This window comes from Pygoscelis adeliae, unplaced genomic scaffold (genome assembly GCF_000699105.1).
Source record: "Pygoscelis adeliae isolate BGI_AS28 unplaced genomic scaffold, ASM69910v1 Scaffold117, whole genome shotgun sequence".
Taxonomy (NCBI): Eukaryota; Metazoa; Chordata; class Aves; order Sphenisciformes; family Spheniscidae; genus Pygoscelis; species Pygoscelis adeliae.
The window spans coordinates 5,170,582-5,177,582 of NW_008825270.1; the positions used below are offsets into that span (position 1 = coordinate 5,170,582).

A 7,001-nucleotide genomic window follows, 5' to 3' on the forward strand; every position below is an offset into this window, starting at 1 on the left:
GGAGCCACAAGTAAGTTGCTTTCTTACCTCATCTCTTTGGATTCCACAGACCGTGGTAGAATTGAAGGGTGGAAAAAAAAGGCCCAATTTCATGGAACTCCTGTCCTGAAAGTTTCCCTAGAGCTGAAGATTTAAGGCTCCTGTCAATGAACATGATTGAGGAATTTATCTTCCTCTGTTGGATGTTTCTCTAGCCTTCCCTGGTTTCCACTGTTGACTGCTGTAAGGAAAGGAGCTTTCCTCATCTTTGACACATTGTTTTGGAGAATCTCTTCTTCCTGAAGTGTGGGAGATCTCAACCCAGCTTTATGAAAATTTGTTTCCTTTCACTTCTTGTTTCTTGTAATTTTGCAAATAGTGAGCAACGTGGAAGACCTTGGGTGAAAAATGGGGTTTTGAAAAATAGGTTACCTGCAAACTGAGGTGATCAGTGTTTGGTTTAAAGATGCTTAGTGAAAGGGTTATTGGGCAAGGAAGTGACCTTAACTGGAGAAATCAAAGAAAGTGGAAGGAAAACCTACATGTTTACATCCAGTGAAGAAAAGTGCGAATCTGAGAACTTGCCATGCTCAAGAAAGAGGACATGAGGATCTGGGAACTGAAGAAATAGTATTAAAATCTCCAAAGAACAGGAGAGAGGAGGCTATACTCAAATGCACAGGCTGAAAAAAGGAGAAGTTGAGCAGGAATAAGGGGCTTGGGGAGGTAAGGCATATCCGATAACTAAACTGGTTTTGCTGGCTTCTCACTGAGCACGGCGGAAGATTTTTTTTTTTTTGTGGTTTTTTGTGGGGGGGGCAGGATGGGGGTTGAGGGTTGGGGTTGGGGGGGGTGTGTGTTTGTGCATTGTTTTGGTTTTTTGGGTGGGTGGTGGTGTTTGTAAGGGGAAGTCATGCTTCACAAATCTATTGGAACGCCTTGAAAGAGTCAGTAATGATTTAGACAAGAGATACTTGTTGATAAGGTCTACTTTGTACTTCAACAAAATCCAGCACCAAAGGTTTTTAAGCTAAGCAGGCGTGGTAGGATTGGGGGCAGGAGGGATAAGACCTTCCATAGGAACTAGCAGGAGGTGGTTCAAAGCTAACAAGAGTTGCTTGTTCATACAACATATACTTAAGCTGTGGATCTCCTTGCCACAAAACATTGATTCTGAAATTTCAAACATTCTCAGAAAGCAATCTGACGAGTTTATGGATGTAATATCTATTGAGGGCTGTTAAAGATGAATATGCCATCTCTTGTTTGGGAAGTCCTTGTATCACAAATAGAGGCAGATTTTGTCTTTTGAGGAAGAACGTTTACTTGCATGCTATGTGCTTACACTCTTCTCTTGGCGTCTGCTGTTGCATCGTGTCTCTCTCCGTGGCCTGGGCAAGAGGAACCTTTTAGTCTTGCACAGTAAAGCTGTGGTTGTGGTCTATCCCTAATATATTAAGGAAATCTGGCCCATATGGATTTGAATGGAAGCTGTGCAAACTAGGGAGTAGTAGTGAATTGTGATCAATCTGCTGATACTGTCAGGCACTGGAGGCTGGGAAGTATATGAAGTAGAGGCAGACAACCAAGTGAGGCAGAGAATGTAGGAACTGGGTTTGACTTCCGCCTTCTTTAATTTACAGTTTCTGACAAGGCAAAGGGAGAAATAAGACTGAAGTAAAGGGAGCTGTCTAGAAAGCAGCACATGTAAGATGGGAATGTTTAAACATCTCATTCGGAATATGACTTGTGTTGTAGGTCTCTGCAATTTAGTGAGAGAGGTAAGCTAGCATGTACAGAGAAGGACAGTAGATTTGACAAGATGGGAGGGGAGATAAAGAGCTGCATTTATACAGAGTAGAAAAGTGACTCGAGGGGAAGGACTAGAATCTGAACTGCCTTTTTAAATATTGCATTGTAGTAGAATAAATACGAAGAGGAGGACTTTTTTATCTGACAGCCAGAAGTACTCTGAGTGCAATTTAGTGGAAAGAAGAAAGCAAAAATAAAAGTTAAGCAATGGGGCTAAGGACTCTATAGAAATGTTAAGTGCATGGCTTCAGCACACACATGCGAGGTTGCATTGGAGGGGCCCTAAGAACACTTATTCCATTAAGCCTGCTGAATCTTGCTCCGAGTAGCTGCTCATTACAAGTCCAGCTATGTGATATTATTGTTAGCTTGTGAGAACTAGATCGACTCTACAGTGTAGGTTCGTGGTAGTTGCCTGTGCTATTTCCTATCTTGCTTAGGTATTATGGCACTGAAACTTTTTGCTAGAGCAGATCCCTTGCTAAACCCCTCTCTTTGCTTGGCATACAGGAGCCTTGTGAAGGTGTACTCATTTGTGGGGTTAACTTTCCATTTGATCTGTTTGCTGACTGTGCCAAGCATAGAGAAGGCAGCAGGAGTGCAAGAGCAGGGGTGGGGTGTGAGCCCCTTGGAACAGCAACTTGAACTTTCAATCAATTTAAGCTTCTCACAAATCAGCACTGATGCTTGCACATAGTACATGAGAACAGTCAGTTCACAGATTTTCTTTCCTTCCCTGGCCGTTTGTCTGTGACATGCATGCAGTGTTCTGGTTGGAGTGAAATTTTGGACAACTTCTCTGTTTTCAACTTAATTTATTTTTTCTCTATTGACTTATACCAGGTCTGAAACTGGTGAATTTCTTTTTAGTACAAATATTGAGCTGTAGGTTTGGGTTGTCCTGATGAAATCATCCTACGAGCCCCAGATAAATTAAAGGCCTAGTTAAAAAAATTCGTGAGATGCCTCAAAAACCATGGGGCTAGTCTTCATGCTGGGGTGAGCCCAGTGGTTTGTTCTGACTCATGAACCTAAGTCTGTGCAACCACTTATATGGACTATTCTGAGATGCTAGAGCTGTCGGAATTCTTTTTCAGCAATGTATGGAAGTACAGGTCTGAGTTTTAAAGACAGAAATTATAATATCATCAAGTAGATGTCTCTGATCAGAAGAGTGAACAGGAGTGATTGCAAGGAATCCCACATTTCCACTGGTCTGCTGCAAGCTAGTTTTACAGAGTTACAGAATTTTCTTTTTTCTCCTGTGAATGTCCTAACTTTCCAGAGAAATAAAGCTGCAACCATGCTTGTTTTATGGTCTACTTTTCCTTCAGTGTATCAGCTCATATGTATACTGTAAGCTGATGCAACAACAAGAATGAGTTCCTGAGAGAGTTTTGTCTACTTCCTTGGGAAAGGGAGAGGAAAATGGGAAGACATTGGACTGCTGGGCTCCTAATAAAGCAAGAGAGTGAAACACGGCGTGGGGGAAAGGTGAAAATTTCTTTAGCAAGTCAAGATTCAATCTTGCATCTGTGTCTATATAGCACTGCATATACTTGAGTAGTTGATTGGAGTTTACTAAATTCAATATTAATGCAATTTTCTAACCTTGAACTGGTAATCTTTCATTTCAGTTAAAGAATGACAGATAACTTGAAATGCACGGGGCGGGGGGGGCAAGTTACTTGGCCGTGAGTGAGAGGAGTTGCAGCTATGAAAAACAAGAGCAGACACAGGGAATGTTTCTTCCTTTTGGAGAGATTTTCAGTTTTGAGATAAATTCTTAAAATGTGGTGTGTTTTGGGCTTTTTGTTGGTTGTTGGTTTTTTTTTTTTTGTTTTTTTTTTTAATGTTCTGTTACAAACTATAAAACAAATTCCCACTTTTTGAGTCAGTTGCACTAAGTTTTTCCTCAGCTGTTACCCTTTCTGCACACCCCAGACATTTTCCACTTGTATTGGTGTCCTTGGAATGTCTGCTTCTCATAGGTATTTTCTCATCGTTTTTGGGAGAGCCCTGCCTCTGCTTACCTGGCTGTGACAGGAACTGTTCTTCTTGCAAATCTGAAGCCCTGCTGTGATGGGAGCCAATTATTCCGTGACATGTTTGCTTCCTGCTCTGGATCATGTTTACAAGCCAGAGTGCTGTAGTAATAATAGCAATAAGCAACCTCCCAGCTGTCATGCCAGCTTCATAGACTTTATCTGGTGTCAGCTCTCTGGCTTGGAAGCCCTTGCTACACACGCACAGAATAGCTCAGCTGCCTTCCTGCCTTGTGCCAACAGAGACTACTTTGGACTGTCCCTAACGAAAGCCGCATGCAAGCGGAGGAATGGTTTTCATTCTGTCCTCCTGCATGCGCTTTGAAGTCCAGCGTGGTGTTACTTCCTGTTGCAAGGGTGAAAGGACAACTGAGTAAACTTGGCCTGAGAATTGATAAATAGTTCTGTTTCTCCTAAGATACGCCAGCCCCCCTCATAACCATCCCCCACTAGAGCCCTCTTGCTCTGAATTTTGGATCTGTATCATACCTAATCAGCTTGTAAATGTGTAGCTCCATGGGACATAGACTTGCTTGCTTAGCTCCATGCACTGTTGTACAATACTTTTTCATTTAAAGGGACTGAAGAAGAATTTAATCCTTTTACCTTAAAGCTTACTGAAAGTGGTCTGTTGTTCCCATCTCATTGGGAAATGTAGGCAGTTCCTCCCGAGCTACAACTCATTCAAGCCCAGGAGAGGGTCTCTTCCTTGCCAGGAATAGGGCTATCAGTATAGCCTGCTTATGAGTCCCACAACAAAATTTTTTGAGGTGATGTGAGGATAAAAATCTCACAGGTCTTTTACTAAAATTAATGGAAACTTTAAAAGAGTCATCTTCCCTCTGCCCTTCACTTAGTCACCAGTCTTGAGCTCAGATGCAAGAGCTCAGGTGAAGCTTCACTTCTAAACTTCAAGTTTACTAATTAGGAACTTTTAACAAGAGTTCAAGTTTCTCTTGAAAAGGTACCAGTTCCATCTGCAACCATACTTTTTCATTTTATTGGGCTTGGAGTATGTGTGTTTCCTTTAAAAGGCATCAGAATTAGTGCAGTGCCCCCTCGGGCAGAGTGCTTGTGATCAACGGGCTGTGAAAGATTGAGTGCCGATACTCTTTTTAAATTTTTTTTTTCTTTTCTTTCTTTTGACCAGCAACATCCTTAAATACAGTTCAGCAGTGTGATTGGAAACATTTTACGTTATTCTGGAACTAGATTTTCCAAAATGTAGTTAGTAAAATGCAGTATCTCCTATTTCTTCCTGAGAGTGGACTAACGTCCTTTATTCTTGTTTCTGGATTTACTGCCCACTGTGCTACAGATGTCAGCACAGATCTATGTTTGTGTGTATGTATGTGCTCATACACATGCATGAGCGTGGACTTAGCTGGGGGTCAGGCTGCAGTTGTCTCTAATGTAGGTAGCATGAATTTTTTTTGAGTTTGTATTTATTTTTGAAATTAACTTCTCATTCTTCACATGACCGAGAGTTTGTCTAATTAAACAAGCGGTATTGTTCAAACTGCTGAGCTCCAGAGCTCTGAACATCAGTCGCTCGCTGTCCTTGGGTACAAAGCAACCTGCTCACCACAGGCAACAGGAATAAAGTGTTCAAAGGACAGTGGGACGTGATTCAGTCTGTGTTTCACCTTATAAACTTCCCTTTTCCTCCTCCCTCCCCCTTCCCCTTCTGATCAGCCATAAAAGAGCACCCTGTGTAATAGGAGTTGGGAGAGGGGGAGGAGTAGCAGGCTTATGATAGACCTAGCTTTGCTGAAACCTTGGATGATGTCCAGTGTGACCATGCAGAGGGATGAGCTCAGGGAAATCGTTGGAAGTTCAAAGGCCTTTTTGTGTTGCTCACTGTCAGATGACAGATGTGCTCTCTTGGGCTGTCACTGCCCAGGCTAGCTCTTCCCACCGGCTCCCCTTCCTTGGGCTTGTTCCCCATCCTGCCTCTCTGCTCTGCCTGGGGAGGCGGGTTAGTCCCTGTCTGTCTGAGCATTTGTCTGTCTTCAGCTCCATCCTAGGACTTGCCTTTGCTCATCTCTTTTAGGAAAATATTGTTTCTTTGCACAGATATGGAGAGATCAAGCTGGAATTGAGCAGGGAAGGGGGGATGAGACTTAACTGTGTTTACTGTTGCATTACCTAATCCTGCTACGAGTAGTGGTGAAAGCATGTTAGTGCAATCTGTGATTACTTTCTCATCAGTGGAAGCAGTGCCTATGAAGGACTTGCAGCTTTCTTAGGAAGTAATAAATATCCTTCATTTTACAGGTTGGGGAAGTGGGGCTAAAGAGACAGAACTGTCCCATGGTCATGCAAGCATCAATATCAAGCTGGGAAGAGAATATAGGGGTTCTGTTTCCAGTCTTCTAGATGCTAATCTAGCTTGTCCAGAGAGTTCTTGCTCCATCTCTGGCAGTGAAAGGAGTTCCTACTGCTTCATTTGTACTACCATGTACTCTTCTGATCATGGAAGCGTGGCTTTTAAAATGAGTTATTTTAAAATAAGTTAAAGGAATACACTTACCAAATTGTATAGCTGCTCCATGATGTCAGAACAAAATATAGTGGAGGTTGTTTGAATGTCCTAAGTGTGACCTCTTAACTTTTGAATTTCCTCTTAACTTCAAATTTACAAACACTTTGGATATATTTACAACAGTACTAAACATTAACTCTGGGCTAATGGTATGCCCTCAGCTTTAACTCCGTAGGAATAAAACTCATCAAAATATGAAGTAATAAATGACCAACAGAAGGGCTGAATAATAACAATCGTAGAGCAAAGGGCTGTACAGTGGAACTGAAGCCTGATGTGTTTAGAACGAATAGGAGGAAACACAGGAAAGTTTCTGTGTAGGCAGTTTGCTTTTTCATGGGGAGAAGGGATCGTGGATTGGGAGGGCAGAGCTGGGAAGAGGGGGTTAGGAAGAGACTGCCCCCGTGTGAAAGCTGCTTCCAGAATCTCTTGCATTTCCTTTTGAAGCATCTGTTTCTGACCATTATTAGATTCAGGTTACGAGTTTACGTGGATCCCTGCCCTGATCCCATTGGCAGTTCCTCTGCTCTATGAGACATCAGCCGTTCATTAGGTTTTTTTTGTCTTAAGTGGGTTTGTGTTTTTTCTTTCTCATTTAAAGGAGAGCTCCTGCAGAAGGT

At 42.3% G+C, this 7,001-nt stretch overlaps 1 protein-coding gene across 1 annotated transcript in view; it reads left to right on the forward strand.

The window, feature by feature from the left end:
• LRP4 (low density lipoprotein receptor-related protein 4) overlaps positions 1-7,001 on the forward strand; it is a 45,972-nt gene that overhangs the window by 6,399 nt on the left and 32,572 nt on the right. The window lies entirely within an intron of this gene.